This window comes from Callospermophilus lateralis, chromosome 7, assembly GCF_048772815.1.
Source record: "Callospermophilus lateralis isolate mCalLat2 chromosome 7, mCalLat2.hap1, whole genome shotgun sequence".
In the NCBI taxonomy this organism is placed as follows: Eukaryota; Metazoa; Chordata; class Mammalia; order Rodentia; family Sciuridae; genus Callospermophilus; species Callospermophilus lateralis.
Window position 1 is genome coordinate 133,332,063 of NC_135311.1, and position 17,802 is coordinate 133,349,864.

At 45.0% G+C, this 17,802-nt stretch overlaps 1 pseudogene; it reads left to right on the forward strand.

Annotated features, from left to right (window-relative positions):
* Window positions 1-12,929: 12,929 nt before the first annotated feature.
* On the forward strand, window positions 12,930-15,261 carry LOC143404537 (intestinal-type alkaline phosphatase pseudogene; annotated as a pseudogene).
* The last annotated feature ends 2,541 nt before the right edge of the window (window positions 15,262-17,802 follow it).

The following is a 17,802-nucleotide window of genomic DNA, read 5'->3' on the forward strand; positions in this document are numbered from 1 at the left end:
ATTTTGCTGAGTAATGTGACTCAGTCCCCTTCCTTGTAAAGCCAGAAGTCCTGTGTGTTTTCCTAATTAGCCCCACCAGATTTTTGTAGGCATGACTGACTGCTTCATGAAGCCAACCATTTTGTCACAGGCGACTTGTTCTTGGTGAGATTTCTCTGTCATCTGATATGGAAGTCAGCCTGTGCAAGTTTCCTGTAGTCAGTTCTGGGTCACATTGAAATATTGTGTCACATGATCATGACCTACTTTCCCCCCTACTGCCTCAGTAAACAACAGGAGTGACACCCACAAAATGTGACCACCCTCAAAAGTAACACGAGTCTGTCTTGCATGTTGCATGGGTACCGCTTAATCTCAAGGATGGCAAATCCCTTTGCAAACATTAATTATACTTTATAAATGCCTCACTGATACTAGGCTGCAAGCCCTATTATCCCCATTTTATGACTGAACATCCCAAAACTTAAGAAATAGAAACTCTTCAGTCTGCTCAGAACAAGGACGAGGGTGGGTCATAGCCCAGTTCTACTCACCTACTTAAGAGTGTCCCCTGGGCTCTGTAAGAACTGACTTCCCTCCATTTCCCCTGTCACTCAGAAAACACTGACATGTCTGTGTGGCTGCCCTGAAGAGCCTGCTTTGCTCTCCCCACTGACTGGCCTCTGCTCCGGTCTAAGTGCCTGCATTTTTTTGTACTTAAATTTACCTTTGGCAGTTGTTCCAAAAGAAATGAGGGGAAGTGGCTGGCTGTAGTAGCTCTGCAGCTTAGTGACAGAGTGTCTGCCTGGCATGGGCACAGCCCTAGGTTCAGTCCCCAGCACTGGGGGGAGGATTCACCCTATCATGAATGCTTATGGCATCACCAAAAGCAGTTCAGGCTTTTTTAACCACATCATTTCCGTTTTTCCTTTAGGGCAGGACAGTGCATTGATTGTAGTTTGGATTGTCTATTTTTACATTTCTTATTTACTTTGCAATACTAGGGATCAACCCCAAGGCCTCTCAGGCTCCCACTCCCCTGCTATGCTATTTTGGGTGTGGATGAAGAGGTTGTACTTATAGATTAGACAGGTATGAAACAGAGCAGAAATAATACATAGATAAGGGTCAAAAATAGTCATTGTCATGAGAAAACAAGAAACCTGTGCTTATCTGCCTTTATATGGTAAAGGGAAAAGAGCTTTATCAGGGAACCTGAGTTCTCTTTTCTTCTATTGGTTCACTGTGATCTCAGCCAGTTTTCTCTATCTCTGTATCAAGTTCTCCATCAATACAATGGAAGCTTCTGCTGTAGCCTCCGATTCAGCAGAGTTTCTGTAAAGGGCCTTGTGGGCTGTATTATGTCCATGGTGATGACTCAGCTTTGCCAGTTTAGCACAAAACAGCTAGATGTTATGTAAGAAAATGAGTATGGAAGTGTTCCAATAAAGCTTTATTTTTATGAACACTTAATTTTGAATTCTCTATAATTTTCACATGTCATAAAATTACTCTTTGATTTTTCTTTTTTTCTGGTACTGGGGATTAAATCCAGGGGTACTTTACCACTGAATCACATCTCTAGCCCTTTTTTTGTATTTTATTTAGAGACAGGGTCTCACTGAGTTGCTTAGTGCCTCACTGTTGTTGAGGCTGGCCTTGAACTTTATATCCTTCTGCCTCAGCCTCCTGAGTTGCTGGGATTACAGGTGTGAGCCACCATGCCTGGCTCCAGCCCTTTTAATTTTGAGACAGGGTCTTGCTAAATTGGTGAGGGTCTCACTAATATGTTAAGGCTGGCCTTGAAATTGTGATCCTCCTGCCTCAGCTTCCCAAGAGTTGCTGAAAAACCAGCCTCTACCTCAGAGCAAAGCCTGTCCAAGGAAGGAAGCATGACCCTTGTCCTTGGAAAGACCCACAGAGCACTCCTAGGCACATACCCACCCTGCTGAGTTGTTTATCTACAAATAACAGGAGAGATCTGCTACACCTGGTGTCCCTGACTCAGTCAGACTAGGTGAGGACCCAAGCAACCCCATAGCAGCCACCAATCAGCATGAGACAGGGAAATATCTGGGATGCCAGATGACCCCCAGTAGTTTGTGGTGGTTGATAACATGTTGGGAAACCACGTAGTTCAGCATGTACTCCCCTCGTGGCCTAAACCAATCAGTTCAAATGCCCTCTTGTACTCACCAATCACCCCTCCCCAACTTGTTCCTGCCAGTGAATGTGCTAATCATGTTTTAGAGGTGTTTTATGATTTTCCCGCGGTGTGTGATGATTTGCTAAGAGATGCTATGATGTATGTGAAGTCCCCGCCTTCCCCAAAGAGTGTATAAAACTGCTGCAAACCCTGGGCTCAGGGCCTCTCAGCGTCACCAGTTGCTATGTGCACACAGAAGACCGAGCTAGCTCGCAATAAACACCTCTTTGCTGTTTACATCGATCTTGGTCTCTGGTGGTCTTTTGGGGGCCAAAATTTCTTTTCTTTTTTTTTTTTTTTGTACTAGGATTGAACTCAGGGGTACTTGATCACTGAACCACATTCCCCAGCCCTATTTTGTATTTTATTAGAGACAGGATCTCACTGAATTGCTTAGCACCTCACTGGCTTTGAACTCAAGATCCTCCTGCCATTGCTGAGCCTGGCTTTGAACTCAGGAACCTCCTGCCTCAGCCTTCTGAAACCACTGGGATTATTGGCATGAGCCGCCACACCAGGCTTGGGCAAATTTTCTGACTTCGGGACTGGGGAGTCTCTCAGCCTTTCTGATGTGTCTTTGTACAATTTCCCCCCTAAGTACTGGAGATTGAAAGCACTGTACTACATCCTCAGCACTTTTATTTTTTATTTTGGGATGGTCTTTTTATTTTTTTTATTGGTTGTTCAAAACATTACAAAGCTCTTGACATATCATATTTCATACATTAGATTCAAGTGAGTTATGAACTCCCATTTTTACCCCAAATACAGATTGCAGAATCATATCGGTTACACATCCACATTTTTACATAATGCCCTATTAGTAACTGTTGTATTCTGCTACCTTTCCTATCCTATACTATCCCCCCTCCCCTCCCCTCCCATCTTCTCTCTCTACCCCATCTACTGTAATTCATTTCTCTCCTTGTTTATTTTCCCATTCCCCTCACAACCTCTTATATGTAATTTAGTATAACAATGAGGGTCTCCCTCCATTTCCATGCAATGTCCCTTTTCTCTCCCTTTCCCTCCCACCTCATGTCTCTGTTTAATGTTAATCTTTTCTTCCTGCTCTTCCTCGCTGCTCTGTTCTTAGTTGCTCTCATTATATCAAAGAAGACATTTGGTATTTGTTTTTTAGGGATTGGCTAGCTTCACTAAGCATAATCTGCTCTAGTGCCATCCATTTCCCTGCAAATTCCATGATTTTGTCATTTCTTAGTGCTGTGTAATACTCCATGGTGTATAAATGCCACATTTTTTTTTTTATCCATTCATCTATTGAAGGGCATCTGGGTTGGTTCCACAGTCTAGCTATTGTGAATTGTGCTGCTATGAACATCGATGTGGCAGTATCCCTGTAGTACGCTCCTTTAAGGTCTTCAGGGAATAGTCCGAGAAGGGCAATAGCTGGGTCAAATGGTGGTTCCATTCCCAGCTTTCCAAGGAATCTCCATACTGCTTTCCAAATTGGCCACACCAATTTGCAGTCCCACCAGCAATGTACAAGAGTCCCCTTTTCCCCACATCCTCGCCAGCACTTGTTGTTGTTTGACTTCATAATGGCTGCCAATCTTACTGGAGTGAGATGATATCTTAGGGTGGTTTTGATTTGCATTTCTCTGACTGCTAGAGATGGTGAGCATTTTTTCATGTGCTTGTTGATTGATTATATGTCCTCCTCTGAGAAGTGTCTGTTCAGGTCCTTGGCCCATTTGTTGATTGGGTTATTTGTTATCTTATTGTCTAATTTTTTGAGTTCTTTGTATACTCTGGATATTAGGGCTCTATCTGAAGTGTGGGGAGTAAAAATTTGTTCCCATGATGTAGGCTCCCTATTTACCTCTCTTATTGTTTCTCTTGCTGAGAAAAAACTTTTCAGTTTAAGTAAGTCCCATTTGTTGATTCTTGTTATTAACTCTTGTGCTATGGGTGTCCTATTAAGGAATTTGGAGCCCAACCCCACAATATGTAGATCGGAGCCAACTTTTTCTTCTATCAGATGCAGAGTCTCTGATCTGATATCAAGCTCCTTGATCCACTTTGAGTTAACTTTTGTGCATGGCGAGAGGAGGGGATTCAGTTTCATTTTGTTGCATATGGATTTCCAGTTTTCCCAACACCATTTGTTGAAGATGCTATCCTTCTTCCATTGCATGCTTTTAGCCCCTTTATCAAATATAAGATAGATTTAACTTTGTGGATTAGTCTCTGTGTCCTCTATTCTGTACCATTGGTCCACCCACCTGTTTTTGGTACCAGTACCATGCTGTTTTTGTTACTGTTGCTCTGTAATATAGTTTGAAATCTGGTATTGCTATACCGCCTGATTCACACTTCCTGCTTAGAATTGCTTTTGCTATTCTGGGTCTTTTATTTTTCCATATGAATTTCATGATTGCTTTATCTATTTCTACAAGAAATGCCGTTGGGATTTTGATTGGCATTGCATTTAACCTATAGAGAACTTTTGGTAATATCGCCATTTTGATGATGTTAGTTCTGCCTATCCATGAACAGGGTATATCTTTCCATATTCTAAGATCTTCTTCTAATTCTCTTTTTAGGGTTCTGTAGTTTTCATTGTATAAATCTTTCACCTCTTTTTTTAGGTTGATTCCCAAGTATTTTGTTTTTTTTGAGGATATTGTGAATGGAGTGTTTTTCCTCATTTCCGTTTCAGAAGTTTTGTCGCTGATGTACAGAAATGCCTTTGATTTATGTGTGTTGATTTTATATCCTGCCACTTTGCTGAATTCATTTATTAGTTCTAGTAGTTTTTTTGTAGACCCTTTTGGGTCTTCTAGGTATAGAATCATGTCATCCGCAAATAGTGATAATTTAAGTTCTTCTTTTCCTATTTTTATGCCTTTAATTTCTTTCGTCTGTCTAATTGCTCTGGCCAGTGTTTCAAGAACTATATTGAATAGAAGTGGTGACAGAGGGCATCCCTGTCTTGTTCCAGATTTTAGAGGGAATGCCTTCAATTTTTCTCCATTCAGAATGATGCTAGCCTGAGGCTTAGCATAGATAGCTTTTACAATGTCGAGGTAACTTCCTGTTATCCCTGATTTTTCTAATGTTTTGAACATAAAGGGATGCTGTACTTTGTTGAATGCTTTTTCTGCGTCTATCGAGATGATCATATGGTTCTTATCTTTAAGTCTATTGATGTGGTGAATAACATTTATTGATTTCCGTATATTGAACCATCCTTGCATCCCAGGGATGAATCCTACTTGATCATGGTGCACAATTTTTTTTGATGTGCCTTTGTATCCGATTCGCCAGAATTTTATTGAGGATTTTTGCATCTAGGTTCATCAGAGATATTAGTCTGTAGTTTTCTTTCTTTGAGGTGTCTTTGTCTGGTTTCAGAATCAGGGTGATGTTGGCCTCATAGAATGAATTTGGAAGAGCTCCCTCTTTTTCTATTTCCTGAAATAACTTGAAAAGTATTGGTATTAATTCTTCTTTAAAGGTTTTGTAAAACTCCGCTGTATACCCATCCGGTCCTGGGCTTTTCTTGGTTGGTAGTCTTTTGATTGCTTCTTCTATTTCATCCATTGATATTGGTCTGTTCAAATTGTGTGTATCCTCCTGACTCAGTCTGGGCAGATCATATGACTTAAGAAATTTATCAATGTCTTCACTATCTTCTATTTTATTGGAATATAGGTTTCCTTTTTTTTTTAATTTTTTAATATTTATTTATTGGCGGACACAACATCTTTGTTTGTATGTGGTGCTGAGGATCAAACCCAGGCCGCACACATGCCAGGCGACTGCGCTACTGCTTGAGCCACATCCCCAGCCCTGGATTATAGGTTTTCAAAATAATTTCTAGTTGTCTTCTGTATTTCTGTAGCATCTGTTGTGATATTGCCTTTTTCATCCCGTATGTTAGTAATCTGAGTTCTCTCTCTTCTTCTCTTCGTTAGCATGGCTAAGGGTCTGTCGATCTTGTTTATTTTTTCGAAGAACCAACTTTTAGTTTTGTTAATTTTTTCAATAGTTTCTTTTGTTTCAATTTCGTTGATTTCCACTCTGATTTTAATTATTTCTGGCCTTCTGCTACATTTGCTGTTGTTTTGCTCTTCTTTTTCTAGGGCTTTGAGAAGAAGTATGAGCTCATTTATTTGTTGGTTTTTCCTTTTTTTGAGGAATGACCTCAAGGCGATGAATTTCCCTCTTAAAACTGCTTTCATTGTGTCCCGTAGATTCCGATATGTTGTGTCTGTATTTTCATTTATCTGTAAGAATTTTTTGATTTCCTCCTTTATGTCTTCTGTAACCCATTGATCATTCAGTAACATATTGTTCATTTTCCATGTGATGTAGGATTTTTCCTTCTTTCTTCTATCATTGATTTCCAGTTTCATTCCATTATGATCAGATAAATGGAATGCGTGGTATATTTTTTCCCAACCTTTCACCTTCAGCCTGTGTATGTCTTTTCCAATCAGATGTGTCTCCTGGAGGCAGCATAATGTTGGATTTGTTTTTTTAATCCATGTTACCAGCCTATGTCGCTTTATTGGAGAGTTTAAGCCATTAATGTTTAGAGTTACTATTGATATATGTTTTGTACTTCCAGCCATGTTTGATTATTTATCTTTTTAATTTAGTTTGTTTCTCCATGATTAGCTTTCCCCCCGCCCTCTGTCTTTACTGAGGCACTTCCCACTGATGGTTTTGGTTATTGTTTTTCATTTCTTCCTCGTGTAGTGTTTTGCTCAAGACGCTTTGCAATGCTGGTTTTATGGCTGCAAATTCTTTTAGTTTTTGTTTATCATGAAAGATTTTTATTTCATTGTCATACCTGAAGCTCAATTTTGCTGGATACAGAATTCTTGGTTGGCATCCATTGTCTTTCAGTGTTTGAAATACGTTGTTCCAGGATCTTCTCGCTTTCAGCGTCTGTGATGAAAAATCCATTGTTAACCTTATTGGTTTACCCGTGAATGTAATCTGCCTCCTTTCTCTTGTAGCTTTTAATATTTTCTCTATGTTCTGTATATTGGATATCTTCATAATAATGTGTCTTGGCGTTGGTCTACTGTGATTTTCTGTGCTCGGTGTCCTGTATGCATCTGCAATTTGTATATCCATTTCCTTTTTTATTTCTGGAAAGTTTTCTGTAATTATTTCATTCAGCAGGTTACTCATTCCCTTGGTTTGAATCTCTATACCTTCCTCTATCCTGATGACTCGTAAGTTTGGTTTTTTTATGTTATCCCATATCTCTTGGATGCTTTTCTCATGATTTTTTACCAGCCTTTCTGAGTTGGCTAGACTCTTTTCAAGATGATATATTTTGTCTTCATTATCTGATGATCTGGCTTCTACTTGCTCCACTCTGTTGGTGATACTCTCATTTGAGTTTTTAATTTGGTTTTAGTTTCCTTCATTTCTAGAATTATTGTTTTATTTTTTTTATAATCTCTATCTCCTGATAAAGATGCTTAACTTCTTCTTTTATCTGTTTATGTAATTCATTTTCAATGAGTTCTTTCACTGTTTGAATTTGCTGTCTCGTATCCTCTTTAAGGTTCCATTCCATCTGTCTAAGGTATTCCTTGAGTTGTTTATATGACCATTTTTCTGATGCCTCTAGGTCCTCCTGACTATTTAGGCTGTCCTGCATTGTTTGTACTCCTTTTCTTCCTTGCTTTTTCATGCTGCTCATGTTACTTCTTGTTCGGTTTGACTGCTGAGTTACTGTTTATTCTTATAAATTTATTTGATGCTTGGGAGGAAAGATATTAGAAGGGAAGGGAAGAAGTCACTAAAGAGAATGAGAGTAAGCAGGTAGAATTCAAGGAAGGGGGAATAAGAAAATTGAAAAGAAATGAAAAGACAAAAGAAAAAAATAGAAAAGAAAAAAATTTAAAAAATAATAATAATAATAAAAAAATGAAAATTAAAATTTAAAAAATAATAAAATAAAAAAAATTTTAAAAAAAAGTTAAAAAACAACAACAAAAAAATGAAAATGAAAAAAACAAAAAACAAAAAACAAAAAAATTAATAAATGCAGTCTTAGAGTTTGATCAACTTCTCTTCCAGTAGGTGGAGCTGTGCCCACTGGGCCAAGCCTCTCCTCTCAATAGGCGGGAACCAATCCCTGTGCAGCAGCTCTTCCTCCCAGACTGGGCGGGTCTCCAATCCTGAGTGCCTAGGGCCTTCTCCTGTGTCTAGTCACTTACCCACTTTTCCTCAAGCCAGGCCCTGCTCACAGGTGATGCTCACCACAACACTGGCCACACGCCAGGTCTGCTGCTCCTGGGAGCCCCGTTTTCATGAACGCCTGGGCACACTCTCCCTGTTTGCCACTCCCTCAGACCCCAAGTCTGTAGAGCTTGGGGCTGAGAACCCCCAGGGAATTTGCTTGCCCTCCGGTAGCCAAGCCCCTGGTTGCTGGTGCAAGAGACCTCAGTTGTCAGCACTGGTGGGAGCAGCAGCCAGGAGTTCCTCCCCGTGAGTCCCGTGCCACTCCTGATTCCCTCGGTCTGGCTATTGTGCTCACGGGAGAGCTGGAAGGGGCCCCCAAGGTTTCCCTGCTGTGTGGAGAGGGAAGGCTAGGGGATTACACACCTGTCGTCGCTGGCTTCAATGAAGTTATCTCCTCCACCGCGTTTTGGTGGCGTCAGTTCTCTGCCATGGTGGTATCCCATGCAAATGGTGACAGTTTGTTCTCTTTGCCGGGTGACCAATGCAATGGGTGGGTCCTGACTGTCTCTCCCAAGCCCCGTTTCAATCCTGTGCCCACTGCCTATGAAGGCTTGGTTGGCTTTTACCTCCGCAGTTCAGAAGGGCCGAGCAGTTGTCTCAGCGGGATGGCTAGGAGAAGCAGGCGAACCGGAGCTTGAATGCAGCTGATCCAGGCTCGGGGTGCGCTCTGAGAGGCCCAGACTGTTCGCCCCAGATCCATGTCAGCTCAGCATTGCCTAGTGATCTTGAGCAAACAGCATTTAGACAGTTTACGATTCCCTATGCCCATGCAGCTGAAGAGGTCAGAGACTTGATCTCTCCACGGCCGCCGCCATGTTGGATCCTTGGGATGGTCTTATTCAGTTGCCTAGGTTGGCCTCCAAGTCCTGATCTTCCTGCCTCAGCCTCTTGAGTAGCTGATATTATAGGCCTATGCCATTGTGTCCAGCACCAATTATACAATTTTAAAATCTGACTTAAATACATTTTGCTTCCTTTTTTTCTTTTTCTCCCCCCCCCACCCTGTACTGGTAATTGAACTCAGAACCTTGCACATGCTAGGCAAATGTTCTACCACTGAGCTACATCCCAAGCCCCTAAAATTTGAAGACATTCCGGTGATGACATATTTCTGTTTTTGTTTTTGTTTTTTTTTTTTTTAAGAGAGAGTGGAGAGAGAGAGAGAAAGAGTGAGAATTTTTTAATATTTATCTTTTTAGTTTTTCGGCAGGCACAACATCTTTGTTTGTATGTGGTTCTGAGGATCGAACCCGGGCCGCACGCATGCCAGGCGAGCCCGCTACCGCTTGAGCCACATCCCCAGCCCGTGATGACATATTTCTAAAAAGGCTCTGCTCCAGGAGATTATTTGTATTGATTTAAGATTTGTCCTTCATTCAATATGGTATCCTTGGTAGGCATATTGCATTTAATTTTATCATCATTAAATATTAGATTAGTATTAGAATGTTATAGAAATTTGGGTGTAGATTTTGAGAGGAATAAAGGCCTCAGAAATTGTTTCTGGGGCTGGGGATGTGGCTCAAGCAGTAGCGCGCTCGCCTGGCATGTGTGCAGCCCGGGTTCGATCCTCAGAACCACGTACAAACAAAGATGTTGTGTCCACTGATAACTAAAGAATAAATATTAAAAAATTCTCTCTCTCTCTCTCTCTCTCTCTCTCTCTCTCTCTCTGTCTCTCACTCTGTCTTTTAAAAAAAAATTGTTTCTGGGAATGGAGGATGAGGAGTAGAGGTGGGGTGAGCTAAGGCAGAAGCAAGCTTTCCCCACTTGTGACCTTTCTGGAGGTCTGTCCCTAATGTGTCTGGGTTCACTTGACCGTCTTTTTTAGGGAGAGAGCACTTGATGGGGAATCAGGAAAAACTGGGTCTTTACTCAGTCAAGGACTTACCATGTAACATAAGTAAGTCATTTTGTTCCAGTTTCCTTATTTGCAATATGGGGATAAAAACTCCTGCAAGCCAGGCTAAGGCAGGAGGATCAAAATTTGGAAGTCAGTTGTCTCCAGGTACAGTGGCGCACACCTGTGATCCCCGCACCTTGGAAGGCTGAGGCAGAATCTTTTAAATTTTAAAGACAGCCTCAGCAACTTAGTGAGGTCCTATGCAACTCAGGGAGTCCCTGCCTCAAAAATAAAAAGGGCTGGGAAGGTGGCTCAGTGGTAGAGACCCCTGGGTTCAATCCTCAGGACTGCAAAAACAAAAACAAAGCCCCTGCACACTCTAGAGAATAAGAACTTAATGAGACCACCATGAAGCTGGCCTCACAGGTGAGAAGCCTTTGCCTTGGACCAGCTGTCTCTGGGCTCCCGCTGACAAGCAAGCTATCCTTGGTCCTTTCTGCTGCAATGCTGCTGTCACTACTGCCCTAAAATATCGATTGGCAGTTCCAGGCCAAGGACCCACCCTGCCATTAGTACCAGCTGATCCAAGCCTTCCAACTTTAGTTGTCCCAGGTCACGCAGGCTGGCTTACTAAGTCCTACCTTTCCTATGGTCAGTTCGGAGGCAGCGCCTAGTTGGGTCAGCCCTACACAGCTTGTGGGGAAGTGCCACACTACCTGGCAGGAGCTGTTCAGATGGGCAGTGCTAAAGCCCTCCTCAGGACACTGTGGCCGTTTCCTCTGTGCCTTTGATGGATAGTCTTGCTCAAGGTCCAGCTGGGGAAGGCTCTGTGACACCAGCTCTCACTTCCAACAGGTCTCATCCATCCCCTGGCCTTCTCTGACCACCACGTATCCTCCCTCCCAAACCTCCCTGTATCTTTCCCTTGCTTTATTTTCCTTCCTTGTACCTATTTCTACCTGAAATTTCTTGTTATCTGACCAATCCCAGCACACATCTCTATGTGGGTTTGGTTGTTTTGTTTATTTGTTTGTGGGGAGGGCGTCCTGCGGATTGAACCCAGAGTTGCTGAGCCACATCCCCAGCCCTTCTTTTTTTCTTTTTTTGAGACAACTTGCTAAATTGCTTAGGGCCTCATTAAGTTGCTAAGGCTGGCCTTGATCTTTCTGCCTCCACCTCCCAAATCCCTGGGATTACAAACCTGCACCACCGCACCTGGACCTATGTGTTTTTGGGTTTTGTTTTTTAATTTTTTTTAATTTTATTTTTTTGGTACCAGGGATTGAACTCAAGATACTTGACCAAGCCACATCCCTAGCCCTATTTTATTTAGAGACAGGGTCTCACTGTCTTACTTAGTACCTTGCTGTTGCTGAGGCTGGCTTTGAACTTTCAATCCTCCTGCCTCAGCATGCGCCATTGTGCGCAGCTTTTTTTGTCTTTTTTTTTTTTTTTTTTAAACTATAGTTGGACACAATACCTTTATTTATTTTTATGTGATGTTGAGGATTGAACCCAGGGCCTTATGCCTGCTAGACGAGCGCTCTACTGCTGAACCACTACCCTAGCCCTATTTTTGTCTTTTAAAAAATTATTTTTAGGGCTGGGAATGTTGCTCAAGCGGTAGCTAGCGCTCGCCTGGCATGCATGCGGCCTGGGTTCAATCCTCAGCACCACATACAAACAAAGATGTTGTGTCCACCAAAAACTAAAAAATAAATATTAAAATTCTCTCTCTCTCTCACTCTCTCTTTAAAAAAATAAATAAATAAAATAAAAAATTATTTTTATCCATTTTTGATGGACCTTTAATTAATTAATTAATTAATTAACATGCAGTGCTGAGAATGGAAACCAGTGCTTCACACATGCTAGGTAAGTGCTCTACCACTGAGCCCCAGCCCCAGCCCCTACGTGTTGTTTTTGAGATGGGGTCTTGCTCTGGTGCCCAGGCTGGTCCCCAAACTCCCAGGCTTGAGTGATTATCCTGCCTCAGCTTCCCAGATAGCAGACTACACACCATGTTCAGTGCTTCTGTGTTTGTAAAAGTATTTGTTGGATCCTAAGTCAGAACAGTTAGGAAAAACAGAAAGTCTCAGCAGTTCAGGTAGAAGCGGATTTTTTTCATAGGCGGAGGAACAAAGGAGGAGGGAATCCAGAAGCCCAGGCTTGTTTTGATGCTGATGGGCCATGGCTTGGCCCGATGCTGCCTTGCTCCAGTGGGTAGCTGAGACACTGCCGCTTATCAGTGACGGGTCCTGCTCCCTCACATGTTGACGGGTGAACATTAGAGAAGCACACTGAGGTGAGCATATAAAGCAAGGTTTATTTTTAAAAAGGGGGGCTGGGGCTGTAGCTCAGTGGTAGAGCACTTGCCTCGCAGGTGTGAGACCCTGAGTTCGATCCTCAGCACCACACAAAAATAAATGAATAAAAATAAAAATATTTAAAAAAAAAAGGGGCAGGGTGGTAACAGACTTCTCCCAGGAGAGAGAAGGGGGCCCATGGCTGGTGTCTGGTATCCCAGGAAGCCAAGTGTTCTGCCCTTTTTATGCTTCCTTTATTCTCCTGCTCTCTTCCCCTAATCTTTTTTTTTTTTTTTTTTTTTTTGGTTTGTTTTCTTTTCCTTCCTGAGTAAGTGACTAGGCCCAGGAAATGCTTGGTGGCATGGCCAACAGGTGGGAAATAGGTGGGCTGAAGGGGGAAAGGCAGGTCACATTAATTAACAACCTTATAGCTCCCCTTAGGGAGGGACAATTCCAGCCACAGGTTTCCTTAGCTACAGGTTGGAGCGGAGGCAGGTCTTGATAAGGGTGGAGGAAGGGCTCTGAAGGAATCAACATTTCAATCCTTCAGGGGACAGTCTCCAACTTCTGGGACTCTCTCAAAATTGGCCTCCTTGATCTGAACTGACTGGATTTACCTATCTACACTGCCTGCCTGTCTAATTCTAGCTTCAGCTGCCCTGAAACCAAGAACAGCCTAGGCCCATTAAAGAAGTTACTGACTTTCACGTCCAAGGTGTGTCACAACTGTTTTTACTACTAGTAGTGGTCCTCCTTTACTTCCTCCTCCTCTTCCCCCTGGAGATTGAGCCCAGGGTGCTCTACCACTGAACTACATCCCAGCCCCCTTTTTTTTTTTTTTTTTTTTTTTTTTTTTTTTTTTAATTTTGAGGCAGGGTCTCACTATATTGCCCAGGCTATATGCCCTCAGGCTCACAGTCCTCCCACCTCAGCCTCCTGAGTAGCTGGGAGTATAGGCCCTGACAACTTCTGATTTGGTCTCTTGAAAACCTCCAGTTCAGGGCTCTCCTTACCTCAAGAAGTCTGGCTCACAGACAGCCTGCTCTGCAGCTGGTACCTGGGTGCTCCAGCCTGCCACCGACTACCAACCCGCAGACCTGCAGGGAGCCCGGGTGCTGCCGCTGCTGCTCAGCCTGAGGCTATAGCTGGCCAATGGTGTCATCCCAGGGGAGGAGGAGAATCCAGCCTTCTGGAACCAGAAAGCCGCTGAGGCCCTGGACGCCGCCAAGAAGCTGAAGCCCATTCAGACCTCAGCCAAGAACCTCATTATCTTCCTGGGGGACAGAATGGGCGTGCCCACGGTGACAGCCACCCGGATCCTAAAGGGACAGATGCAAGGCAAGCTGGGGCCCGAGACACCCCTGGCCATGGACCACTTCCCATATATGGCTCTGTCCAAGATATACAACGTGGACAGACAGGTGCCAGACAGCGCTGGCACAGCCACAGCCTTCCTGTGTGGGGTCAAGGGCAACTTCTTGATCATTGGCTTGAGTGCAGCCAACCACTTTGACCAGTGCACAACAACACAAGGCAACGAGGTCATGTCTGTGATATACCAGGCCAAGTAAGCCAGGGAAATCCGTAGGAGTGGTGACCACCACCACCACAGTGCAGCATGCCTCGCCAGCTGGCACATATGCACACACGGTGAACCGCAACTGGTACTCAGATGCTGACATGCCAGCCTCCTGCTGCAGGAGGGCTGCCAGGACATCTCCACGCAGTCTCCAATATGGACATTGACGTGATCCTCGGCAGGGGCAGAAAGTTCATGTTTCCCAAGGGCACCCCAGACCCTGAGTACCCAAGTGACACCACCCAGAATGGAATCAGGCTGGATGGACGCCACCTGGTGCAGGAATGGCTGGCCCAAGCACCAGGGGGCTCTGTATGTGTGGAACCCCGAGCAGCTCATTTAGGCGTCCCAGCACCCAGCAGTGGCCCACGTCATGGGCCTCTTCCAACCTGAACATTTAAAATATGAAATCAACCGGGAGCCAGCGCAAGACCCTTCCCTGATGGAGATGACAGAGGTGGCCCTGGGTCTGCTGAGCAGGAACCCCCGCGGCTTCTACCTCTTCGTGGAAGGGGGCCGCATCGACCACGGGCACCATGAGGGAACCGCTCACCTGGCTCTGACCGAGGCGATCATGTTCGACTCTGCCATGGACAAGGCCGGCCAGCTTACCAGCGACCAGGACACGCTGACCCTCGTCGCCGCCGACCACTCCACGTCTTCTCCATTGGCGGCTACACGCTGCGGGGCAGCTCCATCTTCGGGCTGGCCCCACACAAGGTCCAGGAGGGCAAGTCTTACACGTCCATCCTGTATGCCAACGGCCCTGGCTACGTGCTGAACTTTGGCTACCGACCCGAGGTCCCAGAGGTTGAGAGCGGCACCCCCACCTACAAGCAGCAGGCGGCTGTGCCCCTGTCGGGGAGACGCCCGCAGGCGAGGACGTGGCGGTGTTCACGCGCAGGGACAGCAGGCGCACCTGGTGCACCGGGTGCAGGAGCAGAACTACATCACGCCCATCGTGGCCTTCGCCGCCTGCCTGAAGCCCTATGAGGCCTTCGGCCTGGCGCCCCCAGCAGGCCAGAGCATCACTGTGGGTCCCCGCCCTGCCGCCACCATAGTGTTGCTGCCCTTTTGGTTGCTGCTGTTGCTGAGGACAGTTGTTGCGCCCTGACACCCAGGCGCGCTGAGACCCACCCAGGAACCCTGCAGCTGGCATCTCCCACCAACGCACCCCCACTACCATTCCAAAACTGGGCTGTCTATCCTGATGCCCCCACCTTTGGCTCTTACCAAGAGATAGAGGGATAGGGCAGACTCAGACCAGGCAGCACTGCCCATCCCAGTCCCAGACCCTCCATGGTCAGGACACTATGGTACCCCCAAGGCTGAGACAATGACATCCACTGCCATCCCTGGGTTGCTCTTGAACTCCAACCTCAAATCCTAGGAAAACAGCAAGCTCAGCCACCCAGTCCCTCCTGTGCCTATACTTTGAGAAGGACCACATTAGGCACCAGGCACCCTCCACAGGATCAGGACTCCACCAGACCCACGGGTGCCTTTGTTGGCCTCAGACGCCGGCACTGGGGTGCCAAAGACTCAGGCATGTCCTGGAACCAGGAGACCCTGCATCTCACTGAGCCACCTCCACACCCAAGCAAACTGCAGATGAGGCCTGCCCTGTCACTGCATACAGGGGCAGTCCTCTGTAACCAGCAGCTACATGCTCACCCCTCCCCAGAGCCAACTCTAGGCTGGAAGGGTGGGACAGGCCACCAGAGTGGCCCTTGGACCCTTTGCCTGGACATCTGGAAGCCGAGTATAGATCTCTGAACTAAGATTTTTCTGCCCTCCTGGGGCCTCCATTCCCTTGGGAGGGACAAAGCAATAAAGGGTTATACAACACACACACACACACACACACACACACAAAAGAAGTCTGGCTCACTCAGGCACGGTGGCACACACCTATAATCCCAGTGGCTCAGGAGGCTGAAGCAGGACGATTGCAAGTTTGAGGCCAGCCTCAGCAACTTAGTGAGACCCTGTCTCAAAATAAAAAAATAAAAAGAGCTGGGATGTGGCTCAGTAGTTAAGCATGCCTGGGTTTAATCTCTGGGGTCCCCCCCCCCAAAAAAAAAAAAAAGAAACTCTGGCTCAGTGTAGGAATCTAAGAAAATGCTCAATAGCTTTGCTGTGGAATTCAAGCTATTTCCCCTTAACTCTGAGTCAGTCCTTGGCTGTGGGGTGGAGAGGAGAAGAGCAAGGGCACTGAGAAGGGAACAAAGCTTTGGCTAAAAATGTGGGGAATGTGTCCCAGGAGCTCAGGTCCAGGCTGTGATTCACACCATGATTCAGCTCTTACCCATTGTTATTTAAAGTAAGCAAACTACAAAACTTAAACATGCCTTTTCTTTTTCTTCTTCTTCACTTAGGAAAGGCTATAGAGAATGATCATTTGGGATAAAGTGCACCCAGGGCTGGACAGACTTCCATGGAACTCACATTTGGTGGGAGCTTTGCAGTTTACGAGAGTCATTTATGATACTTCAGGTCGTTAGGGGTTTTTGGTTTGTGCTGGGGATGGAACCAGGGACTCCTGTACACTTGGCCAGCACTCTGCCACTGAGCTACACTCCCAGCTGAAAGAGAGCTTTTTTATGTAGGCAGCATTATCCCAACTTTTTTGTGTGTGTGTGTGTGTGTGCCAGGGATTGAATCCTCAGGTGCTTAACCACTGAGCAACATCCATAGCCCTTTTGTTACCGCTGTTGACCGGTGAGGAGTCCTTGCTTCCCCAGGGTTGAAGAATAACACCAGAGAAGCACGCCGAGGCAAGATCAGAGTGGAAAATTAGAAGTTTATTAAAGGACAGCAGAAAAGACTTCTCCCGGAGGAAGAAGGCGACCCAAGAGATGGAATCCATGGAAGTGCGGTTGTTTCCCCTTTTTATAGTTCTTTTAGCGATGGAATGTAGGTGGGAAGGCCCAAAGGGTGGGACACAGGTGGGCCAAAGAAGTAATCTGGGCAGGAAGGACTTCTGAGTCAGCATCTTCAAGTTTGCTGGGGGCTGTGCATTAACACTTCTTTGGGATGGGCCCTGGGCCTTGGGCTTTTCCCAGACTTCATTAACATTCCAAGAGTTGTCCTGCGTTTCCAGAATTCATTCTCAACAAGGCCTCCATTTTAGATCTTAATCGATATTAGACCCAATTTACCTAACTACACTGACTACCTAACTTTAAATCTGGCTTCACTTTTTTATTTTTTTATTTTGAGGTAAGTTCTTGCTAAATTGCTTAGGGCTTCCCTAAGTTGCTGAAGCTGGCTTTGAACTTGGTATCCTCCTGCCTCAGCCTCCTGAGCTACTGGGTTATCCCAACTGCATTCAAGAGAAAACTGAATCAAGTGTGGTGGCAGGCGCCTATAATCCCAGCACTTTGGGAGACTGAATTCATAAGATCATGAGTTCGAGCCCAGCCTGGGAAACTTCATGAAACCCTATCACACACACACAAAAGAGGAAATTGAAGCTTAAATAAAGTCCTCAGGATGGCAAAGCAAGGCTCACACTTGGACCTTCTCGGCTTCAAAAAGATTAATATGGGGCTGGTGTGTTAGTCACGTTTTTGTCACTGTGATCAAAATACCTGACAAGAACAAGTTAGGGGAAGAAAAGTTTATTTGGGGGTCATGGTTTTATAGGGTTTGA